Raw genomic sequence first — 11,765 nt, 5'->3', positions numbered from 1 at the left:
ACTTCTTCATAACCACCACAAGTACGCATCAACAATGAAATCAGCATTTTAAGTGAGAAACTCTAATTATTAACCTATGGACGGTAACAATTTACTTTAGGGTAAATTACATAGTTATCAGTTAGTATTTTTGCCGGTGGAAGGCTTGTGGTCTGACGCGGTTGTGAAAAACGCGAAACTCCTGAGGGCAAATACATTTTTCACTGTCAGTAGCTGACGGGTGGACTACTTTCACCAAACGCAATGAAATTGATTATACACAACACATTTTCGCAAGTTCCTCTGGTAGCTCAGTTGGTAGAGCGGTGGGTAGTAAGCTGTATTCAGACATCCATAGGTCGCTGGTTCAAATCCGGCCCGGAGGAATAAGTTTTTTTATATTTCTTCCGTAAATGTTACCTTAGTAATTCATTTTTAATATGTATTATCTTTAAGCCTTCAGTAACAGTTGAAATATTTTAAACTCTTCATCCTCATGTAACTAATAAAATAATATTATTGTATAATTTTTTTTTATTTAATTCAATATTTTCCCAATAACATTTTGATTATTATAACGTTAATATAAATTACTTTTACGTAATTCAGTTACATGAATTGTTCTCGATACATGGAGTCAAATTGGGGAAATATAATTGAACTAGGCGGTTGTAAGGCGAATAAGGCGTCCGTTGAAAAGTGATGAATATATCAAACACTATAATGTAGTGTAATTTTTTACTAAACAAACAATTTATTTTAATATTGTGTGAACGAAAATTATTTATTTTATATGTATATAATGAAAAATATTTGAAAGTTGACAAAATTATTAATATATATATATATATATATATATATATATATATATATATATAGTGCATCTGTGCTATTTATGATAATGTTAGCAACAAGAAATCACGTAGCTACAAAAGAAGAATATAATATAAAAATTCAAAAGGGCGTAACTACAAAAAAGCAAATCTGCTAAAAAAAACTTTAGGGCATTTATAATTCTAAGATATAAACATAGTTTCTAAATGGCATAACTATAAAATTCAAAAAATCATCAAAAGATTCCTAGTGACGCAAACTTAGATTTCCAAAAAGGGAAAACTTATCACATTTTTCGTTTAGAACTAAACATTCTGAGATATAAGTGTTTTTAGTAAATATAAGCATAATTATTCGTAAGGAGCCTAAGACATCCATTGATTTATGATGAATATAACACTTGAATTTAATAATCAAGGCGTGTTCCAGTTATGTAGCTGTATTTAAAACTTTACTTTATTGTTTAACTTCCATTTTTTTATACGCATCTCTATGTAGTAAAATAATATCTGTGCTTCATGATACGCTTATCTCCAAATTTATCTCTCTGGCGTTACAGAGTCAGTGTGACATTTATGAGCGTAACTATGTATAGGATGTTGACAAGAGGTTTTTTTTCGCCGTTTGTTAGTGCAAATATATTTATTTCGGCGTGATTTCCCTTGACTTGCAAATATTCTCGACAGTAAACAGTGTTTTATTCCAGTCAACAAAGTGAATGAATAATCTACATAGACAAGATGATAACTTTCCGACCCACTATTTAATTACCCACGCTGCCCTCTGCATTGGCCCTGAACTCTTACTTGCAGCGTAAACGGCTCTGCGCTGTTTTTTATTACGTCCTGCGGTTTTGTTTTTCGATTTTGAGGCACGAAAACATAGTTGGCAATAAGGACGTCACCAATGTGCGTATCCCATGGAGTCTTTTTGATGCGCTGCGTGTGAATACATTCTGACATACAGACTTCAATAATTGTATAATATATAATAATACTAGCAAAAAACATGGCTTTGTGAGGGATCTCAAGGTTTTTTCCCCCACTTTATCCAAATTGAACACCTTTCAGTCGATCTGTTGTAATAACCGGATGAACTTGAGTGATTAATTGTTCTTTAAGAAAAGTTATTTTCTTTCAAACATCAGGTTATGGTCCAGGATCCATATAAATTATCTATGGAATATATATGCCCTTCTCTTTTAACTTGAAATTTGTGACAAAGTGTACAAAGTCAATCTTCTTCAATATGTAAATCAAACCATCAACGATGACATAAATTGAAACATTTTAGTTCCAGATTTTTCTGAGCATTAAAAAAATTATAGGCATACTCAAAATAGTGAGCACCTTCTCGATAAGAATACAATTCAGCATCTCGAGGTCTTTTCTGACGTTCTCGTGCATCACTCATCAAAGAATTGTTACGTTCGCGTTCTTTACGTCCAATTAAAGCACGGCTTCGTGGCGTTTCGTTGTGACAATAACAAATACAAAATTGTTAAAATTTATAATAGTATTAATACATGTACACTCGTGGTCATTTTCGCGATACATAGTTAAATGTTTTGCAAAATATCAGCTAATTTAAAAATCAGAAATGAATTGAACTGTGACAGTTAACATTTTACACTTTAATTTGCACAGTGTGAGAAAGAATTAAATTTGAAAATTCGTTAGAGTTTTGAGATCGTAGCTGTACCACACGTAGAATTTTTTGTTATAGTATATATAAAATTTAAAATTATGGGATTTATAATTAAGTAAAAATATTCACCTTACTACCGATTTTACATATAGGCCTACTATCTGTCTTAAATAGATACTTACCTAAATATTCATAAAATAAAATAAAAAATTAGTTATTAGTTATTTATAATCATGATACACCTCATAAATGCTCAATAAAATAAAAATGCACGCACATCCACAATTTTGTAATTCAGAACCTCTCTCTATTTTGTTTTGTTCAATTTTTAGTTTTTTTTTAAAACTCCACATAAACTTAATATCAATTTTTTTTATTTAAATAGTCGAGCGATTTTGTTCCTAAACATTTTAGAAGTATTACTAATCGGTATGCCCTTTTATTTGTGTAATTTCTAACAAATTGCGGTTAGTAACAGTCAAGTTAATGCAATATTACACATCGTTATGCCTTTTTAATTCTATAATTTTTTATTAAATAGCGTTAGTAGTGTAACAACATTCTCGTTAATAAAATGTTACACAACGTTGTTTCGTTATTATTAATATTTGTTTACAAAAATAATTATAGACTTTAAATTACTATGGTAAATTTCAAATCTAGAGGCTTAATAGTTTTTTCGTTAAGTGTACCACAATAATTTACGGGTTGTGAAATAGTTTTAGGGCTCGCTTCACTTGCCGTAATGGCTAAATAATATACATAATTATATTGCACGCAAAAAAAAGACAAAGTAAATGTTTTAGGCGATATTCTAGCATTGATTTTTTTTTATAAAAAAAAATTTCTAAAACACACCTTATTAGCTATCCCAAATTAATATAATCTTTAACGACCAGTAGACATATTCTACAAAAACACAAAAATAATTTTCCCGCAGAAAAATCTTTTGTCATAAATATATTACCAAATCTATTGTGGTGAGGACCAAATAATGTTCAGGGCCCATGAAGTGATTTATTGATGACAGCGAAACTTAGTTGTCAATGATAAAAGTTTATTTTTTTTATAACTGCGTAGGCGCAAAACAATAGTTTTTAAGTTGTAGTTTTCAAATAACGGTTGGGTTGTATTTATACAATTCTATGCCCTTCTCTCCTACTTTGCAAGCGTCTATGGGCTGAGTAATTTTACTTGTAATAAGGTTCAACTTTCAAACCAGGCAATTCAAAATTTATTGTTCAGAAGAAATGCAGCAAGATTTAATAATGATTAAATTTCATAAATCATAAATCGGCGTATCGCCGATGATCTCAACGGAGTTTTGTGGACTTAATACTGTCTACAGTAAACGGGACACTCATAAGGAAATATTTCAGTTTTTCTGTTACATAATAACGTATAGAATTGCACTCTGAGGCAGTTTTAGATACGTATCTCACTGGGTCTGAATTTCTGTGAAACCATTAGATATTGCGAAACTATTTTCCTAGTGACAGGCTATCCCATCAGCTATGGAGGTGAGTCACCGCTAGCTTATCACACTCAGCACGACGCATTTCCGATCGCAGACTCGTTCGTGACTACCAGCACAAATAATCTGACGAATGCTCAACAAACAACAGTCGTAAATGCACGCGTCGTGGCTTCTTTGGCGGTTGGCTGTGGCGATGTGTACGAACATGTGTTTGCGGCTGGGTCCGCAGTGAACTTCAAACACAGAAACGCCCTCGCCGTATGTAGCTGGATGGTAAATATACTTCCCATGCGGCACGGTGCGGAGGTTTGTTTTTGTTCCCTTGCGGATTTTATGACTGCGGGATTAATGTGAAACTTTCCTCTGACGCAGAAACGGATTTATATCTCTGCACTCACACGCGGTGCAACAAGATCTAAGTAAGAAATAAAGATAAACTAACCACGTAGCATTCGGTGGGAGCTTTTCATAGGAATACTTTGGTCTCAGGATAGCGTTGTGTCGAATTTTTGTTGTTGTACAATTTCTTCACCTAGAACCGTGACTGTTCTAAGAGAAACAGAGCCCCGCTAGTACGGACTAGATGGGACCGTGCCCTGTCCGGATCACCGAAAGTCCGGATTATAAACCGAGTTTACCTTGATACAATTGTAGGGTAAAGTCGGGTAAGAGTACGCACTTAAAGGTTTTGTAGATATATATAATAAACTTCTATAATTTTGCGATATTTGCACATTGTGAACTATTCTCTGCATATTCAAAAACAGTTTAACACTAAGCATTTATATAATGAAAGTGTCCTAATATTTATATATCAATTAAAATAAAACTATGTAAATGCGTACTCTTAGACTCAGGTTCGGGTAAGAGTACTCAAAGCATCGGGAAAGAGTACGCACTAACAGTAGTCACAAACAAACATACTTCCTTCATAACTTGTGCAATCTTCATGCCACCACTCCGAGCAAGCGTTACACTGAATCCAGTCTTCAGTAATCCGTTCTTCATACATCTCCTTACAACCTGGATAATTGATTGACAGTTGAGAAGAAAGTGATAATTTATAAGCGGGAAGAACTTGAGATGAGGGTCTTTTTCTTGAAATAGAACTGAAAGACTTTGATGGTCTAGAAAAATCCACTTGTTTCTTTAATCCTGTCTTCCTCTCCATTCTATCTCTTTTCGCCTTTTATTCATCTGCTGTTTTATTTAACTTTTTAACAAGTGTATTTTTAAAAGGCGAAGCAGATGAAATTTCATATTTTTTTGAAGTGGTTTTTCGTGTTTTTACAACTATTTCTTTAGGCAATGGATGAATTTGCGCAACAGTAAGTTGTGTTGTAGTCATAGGGGTAGGCCTATTTGGTAAGTTTGAAACTGGCATCATCTATATATATAAAAATTTAGCTTCCGTATGTATTTGGCCGCAAAACTCGGAAAGTATACGATGGTTTGGATTGAAATTTTTACAGAACATTGCATCTTAACAGAAGAGTGTTTATATGAAATAAAAGTTTGGGAAAATCCACCGGAAAAGTCGGAAAAAAAAGTTTCTATAACTAAATATCATGGTCACCCAACTTAGTTGTGACCACGCTCGACGATGCTGTACCATATTGCATCAGGCTACTCGACCATTGTGCCTTGACGACTATAATTTACACAAATATGTATGTATATATATTTATATATTTCAAGAAAGAATAAAAAACTTTATTTAATTTGAAAGTATATTCTTTCGACTCTATTGATAAAAATACGTTTAAATTAAAAAATACATTTCGTACAATACATTTGAAAATTAAATAATTCTTATCTTATAGCTTATCTATATATATAAAAATGTTATTTTGGTTTGTGTACGCTTCAAAATCTCAAAAAGTTCTGCACCGATCGAGCTGAAATTTTACCATTATATACAACCCGCATCAAGGATTGTTTTTATCTACTTTTCACTTCAGCAACATACCCGCGACCGCGAAAAAGTAACTGCGTCATTTTATTAATGTGTTTTCTCACCAATAAAAACAAAAATCACGCATTTTCTGTTATGAAAACGTTTCTCCATGCCAAAGGATTTCTCTTAGCAATGGAAAAAACTACGTCAAGTGAAGCGAGCGGGAAATGGCTATATACAATGAGAATGCTTTTAATGTGAGGTGCAATAATTAAAAAATTACTAAGCGTACCGGTATGGGACTAATTGTACAATATGAATGAGGTACTTTAGTGTGATTGTGTCTCGATTGAGCTGCGCCGTTATCCAAATCGTAAGTAGAGGTTATGTGTTGTATGGGTCTATCACCACATGTAGATGGTTCTAGGCTATTCATTTTTTGAACTCCTTAGACCCTATACTTTTTATTTAATTTTTAATTTAATTAATATGTTCTATCGCCAATAACAACAATTGCATCAATCGTAAGTAGAGGTTATGTTTTGTATGGGTCTATCACCACTTGATGTGGGATTGCATGTAGATGGTTCTAGGCTATTCATTTTTTGAACTCCATAGACCCTATACCTTTTTTTTATTTTTTATTTAATTAATATGTTCTATCGCCAATAACAACAATTGCATCAATCGTAAGTAGAGGTTATGTTTTGTATGGGTCTATGTCCACTTGATGTGGGATTGCGTGTAGATGGTACTAGGCGATTCATTTTTTGAACTCCGTACACCCTATACCATTTTTTTTTAAATTTTTAATTTAAATTAAAATGTTATGTCGCCAATAACAACAATTGCATCACATTCATAGCACAAGTGCGAAAAAACAGATTTTTACCTATTAGCTGTGTACAAGTGACCGCGCCATCTGCCGTAATCGAGGAAAACACTCGGTGACAACCGCAATAGTAATGGCGCAGTCACATGACAAACAATATTCGTTTCCAATTACATGATAGGTGTGCCAATTATCCTCTTGCGGAATATTAATCAGCCAAAACTCTGCAATGGCACGCGACTTTTAGTTAAGAAATTAATGAATAACGTAGTGGAAGCAACGATTTTAACGGGGCCTTTTAAAGGTGAAGAAGTCCTCATTTCTCGAATACCCATGATCCCGACCGATACACCACTTCAATTTAAAAGATTGCAATTCCCAATTCGATTGGCTTTTGCAATCACAATCAATAAAGCTCAAGGTCAATCATTAGAATTGTGTGGTTTAGATTTAGATGCGGATTGCTTTTCACATGGACAACTGTATGTTGCGTGTTCCCGAGTCGGAAAACCAGATAGTCTATATCTACGCATACAGTGGAAAAACAAAAAAATATTGTATATCCACAAGTATTGCAAAATTAAACTTATATGAAATGTAGTCTTTGTTTTGTTTCTTATTTCTCAACTATTCAATCACAATGTGCCACAGCGAAGCGTGGCAGGGTACAGCTAGTCATAACATAATTATTAACCACCTGCTGGTTAATATGTTCTTCATCGGAAACAACTGTTAGAGTTGTCACTTGTAAAGGTTCAGTGGAAGCATTGTTTGCGATCTCCTGCTGGAAAGTCTGTTCATTTTTTTTTTGTTCGCGGGCAGTAAGTTGTGATGGAGCGAAATCTTTGGGTTGAATGGATGTATTCCAGTTGAGCGGAAAACGTTTTTAGCCTTCTCAAGTGTAGCTATTCTTGAGTATGCAGCCCTGAATAATCCGGCAACTTGCATTTGTGTTATACATTTCCCTGGATTGTCTACCATAAACTGGTCAGCTTATGTACTGTAAGCAGTTTTCAGAGGCCCAAAGAATCCTTTGTCGAGTGGTTGCAACATGTGACTCGCATGTGGAGGAAGGGAAAGTAGAGTGATGTGATGATCTCTGCAGAAAAGAACACATTGAAGTGTGCAATGAGATGCGTGATTATCCAGAATTAACAAAACTGGGTATTGTTCAGTAGGCTTGGAATATTGCACAAAATGTTTTAGCCACTCCACTGTTCATGAAACCTAGGGCCTCAATCAGGGAATTTAATACAGTTAAAAGCAAAACTCTACTTACGAGAATTGATTTCAAGCTTGGATATATTTTATTGTACCTTGATTTAACAATATCATTGACCTATGTATTTAACGATAAAACTGAATAGGCCTACTTACTGCTTTAAGCCTTTTCCTCAGTGTACACTAATTTGTTCCTAGTGCTATTGCAACCTGCCTTTTACTTTCACAATTTTCTAGTCGTCTCTTAGCTTCCTCTAGGTTTTCGTTAGTGAACTCCAGCTTGCGGTCTGTTTTTCTTTTGTATTTACCCATACGTAACTGTATCTTCCAGATCCCCAAAGTAAAAACCACATTGTTTAGTGTACCACTGAAAGAAATACCCACGGACAATATGGGGATAAGAGTACGCACAATGAGCGAGTAAGAGTACGCATGTACTCTGAGCCTCACCTGCTGTGCGTACACTTAGCCTCATTTTCCTTAGTTGAAATATCTTCTGGTAGTTAGCATCACATGCCATACATTTGGCTCGCGCCTAGTGTATAATAATTCACACATTTCAATCTTTTATTTCATGTATAATACAATTACATTCTTAATCGCTAGCTTATGCTGATGCTTAGAGTGTAGTGTCAGAAAATTATAATATTTATGAAAGAAACACAGTTTTGCCTACCACGTTGAATAGAATACACGAAGATCTCGTATACAAGCTTGAAGATGATAGACAACTGATACACAATATGGTTCTTGCTGCCTCTTCACGATCACTGTTGCCAACTACTGAAAAATGACACTTCGTACTCTTAGCCGATGCGTCTCTTACCCGACTTTACCCTATACGTTGATCTGAGCCATTAACATACGAACGGATGTAGGATTAACAAAAAAAAATCTTGCTTTTTTTTAATCCTATCAGTATTAACCGATGCCCGGGCTAGCTGATGGGTTGGCATGAAAAGCTTTGCTAAATATTGTATGGAGGTAAACAAAAATAGCGAAAGTTTTTACTTTATTTTCTCTGCACGAATCTAATAATTCAAACCGCTTGGTAGGAAAAGTAATTTAATTTATTTAAACAGTGCGTTTTTGCAGAATTTCATAACGTGTTTATGTAATGTTGACTAAGAACTTCAAAAAAATATAGCCACGTATATTAAATTTGTGTGAGTACATATATAAGCTACACACATTATGTCAATATATAAATAGATGAACGTTTTTATGCTCCCAACCCATTCGCTGATAAGGCAAGCATTTTTTAACTTATATTCCCAGTGTTTAAAAACAAACCAGTTCTAATAGAATTTTTACAAACATAATTTATATCTTTGTACATAAATATAATATTAAGAAAATTTCAAATAAATCGAATACGTGTTTTCTTCATTTGATAATATATTGTGAATAATATTAATTGAGACAAAGAGTTTACAAGCCATAACTATGGTGACTATTTATATTACTGTTTTACTTAATATGAAATGATATCGTCTTTAGCAGTAATGTAATACTTAACTATTATTTAGAGAATGGTAAACGTTTTCATATGGATCATAATTTATCATGCAGGAATTTAAGCAGGTTTTAAATTTTCGTGGGAGTTGGTAGATTACTCTGAAGATACGAATACGATGCATTAAGGTATTCGGAAATGCGCGGAAAATGAGATTGGAAGGTAGAGAGAGAGAGAGAGAGAGAGAGAGAGAGAGAGAGAGAGAGAGAGAGTGTGTGTGTATGTGGCATACGCTGGCATTTCTTTACAGTTTGTTCCTATACTCTACCTCCCTAAACCAAAACTGTTTCTGTGCATCTGGTTTCCTCCCTTAAAGGAAGTCCACGAAGTTAACTTTTGTTGACTCACCACTTATACGTTTGCGAAACTTCCGGTACGTCATTTCCCGCTCCCCGACCGTATGAGGAGGAAGGGAAACCAGCAGCATGACGTGATTAAATAATGGCATGCAGAGGCTAATCCAGTTTAGAGTCGGAGGAAACAATTTTCCCTAACTTTACCATCAATGTCAATGTAAACTTCACAACTGCAATAAAATTATAAAGCCCTTTGAAACAAAGTTTTCTGTATACATATTTAAAAAAAAAAAACACTTTTGAAATGGAATCAAGATGTAAATTCCGTTTTGAAAGCAGTATTTTAAATTTTAATGTGGATGATTTACGGTGAAAAAAAAATTAAAGTTTTCTCAAATCATATACAATATAATGCCCAGAATTGTTTATAAGTGTTGAAATGTTTTTTGATAGAGTTTTTGTAGTTGAAAACTTTTAAAGTGTGTAAAATAAAACTGAAGCATCGTGATGCTCGTTTAGATGATCTTTACTAAAATGAAAGGTTGAATATGTTATGTCAGTGACATCTACTATACTCTAAATAACGAAAATACATGAAAACGCACCATTTTTTTTCTTTACTTAACTAAAAATAAATATATTTTGTAGGATGGGTCCGGGTTAGAGGGAGACTTAGGTGCGTCTTTTTTTTTATTCCGATCGCGAAGTTAAACGAACGAGCGGTGATCTTCGGATATGTTCAGGGACTGATCGGGTGTCGGTGAATCGTCGGCAATCCCTTGCCAAGCAGGAAACTACAAGCGGTCTTGGATGAAAATAGTAATAAAAATGAAATAACGGGCTGTTTTGCGTGTCGCTGCACCGAAGGGGAACGTGTTGAACATTCTGCACCAGCTATTCGCCTGGGACGTTTCAAGGACACGTGTCGAGTCTCGCAAAACGAGTTCTGCCGCGTTCCGCACGAGCCCCCTGGGTTCGTTTCCTGTCTCGTGGTGTTTGACGGGTCTGCCGTGCGAGTGAGGCAGAGTTTTACACACATGCTATCAACAACACAAGCACCGAGTGTTTGTTTGTAATAAGTAAACTCCAACATCACTGCACTTATTTCGAAAATCACTTCCACTGAAAATTAAAAAAAAATCGTTATTATTTTAGATGTACAGACTATTTCTTTATATTTTACTTATTAAAAATACCTATATGGTTCCATAAGATTAAGCAATACTAAAACCCACAGAACAAACTACCATATTGAACGCTTTCTGCAAGCTTGCGCCTAGTTTAGACATTAAAAATAGAACTCAATTATAAAATTTAAACTATAAAATTATGTAAACGAAATGAGTATTGAAATTTGAAGCATAGGCGAATCGCTATTGTGGCCGTGTCACCATGCGTTATATTTAGATAAACATATAATTTAATATTTATTCTCTGAGAAACCGTGCTTTCAACAGATGAAAAGTATATTGTGGTAATATTATCTTAATATTGTATTATCTACACTTATAAACCTGGCTAACGATTCTGCTCTTAACCATATCAGTGAATAAATTTAAAAAAAAATTGCAATACCATTTTAAAAATTCGTTGTTTATTGTGAACATTGTTTTTGGAGAAAAGGTGCGATAAATTGATTATATATCCGTGTTTTTACGAAGTATAGTATATGTCATTACTTTTATTTAAATAGGTAAAGAAAAGGTCAAATTGGAGCACAAATTTTTTATATTATTGAAGAATTTTACAGGTTTAAAATTTATTCCCTAAAAATTAACATTTATTGCCTCTTGTTAGTTTCTATGTTTCTTTAGCATTTTTAAAATAGTTCTTAATGTTTACATTGACGGTGGTTGGGCTGTTTCCAAATAACGTCTTAAGGGAGCCTCTAAACCGAAAGAATCCTTCAAAAATATTTCTTAAACGATTTCAGCCGCTTTTGTTGACCTTCCGTATAGTTGTGAGGATCCTTGCAGAGTCGCCGATGAAGCAGTACGTGACAGGAAGAATCATGAAGAATCTCTCGCATTCTTCCATGCGACCCTGTGGCATTTGAGGGGCTTGTG

The 11,765-nt window shown here is 34.1% G+C and overlaps 1 non-coding gene across 1 annotated transcript; it reads left to right on the top strand.

Annotated features, from left to right (window-relative positions):
• Positions 1 to 279: 279 nt before the first annotated feature.
• On the top strand, positions 280 to 365 carry Trnay-gua (transfer RNA tyrosine (anticodon GUA)). The gene is given in 2 exon segments: positions 280 to 316; positions 330 to 365. It is a non-coding gene; the product is annotated as a tRNA-Tyr (tRNA).
• Positions 366 to 11,765: the final 11,400 nt, after the last annotated feature.

The sequence above is a fragment of the Bacillus rossius genome, chromosome 5 (genome assembly GCF_032445375.1).
Source record: "Bacillus rossius redtenbacheri isolate Brsri chromosome 5, Brsri_v3, whole genome shotgun sequence".
In the NCBI taxonomy this organism is placed as follows: Eukaryota; Metazoa; Arthropoda; class Insecta; order Phasmatodea; family Bacillidae; genus Bacillus; species Bacillus rossius.
Note: the sequence above shows the minus strand (reverse complement) of the source record. Positions and strands in the feature narration are given on the sequence as shown.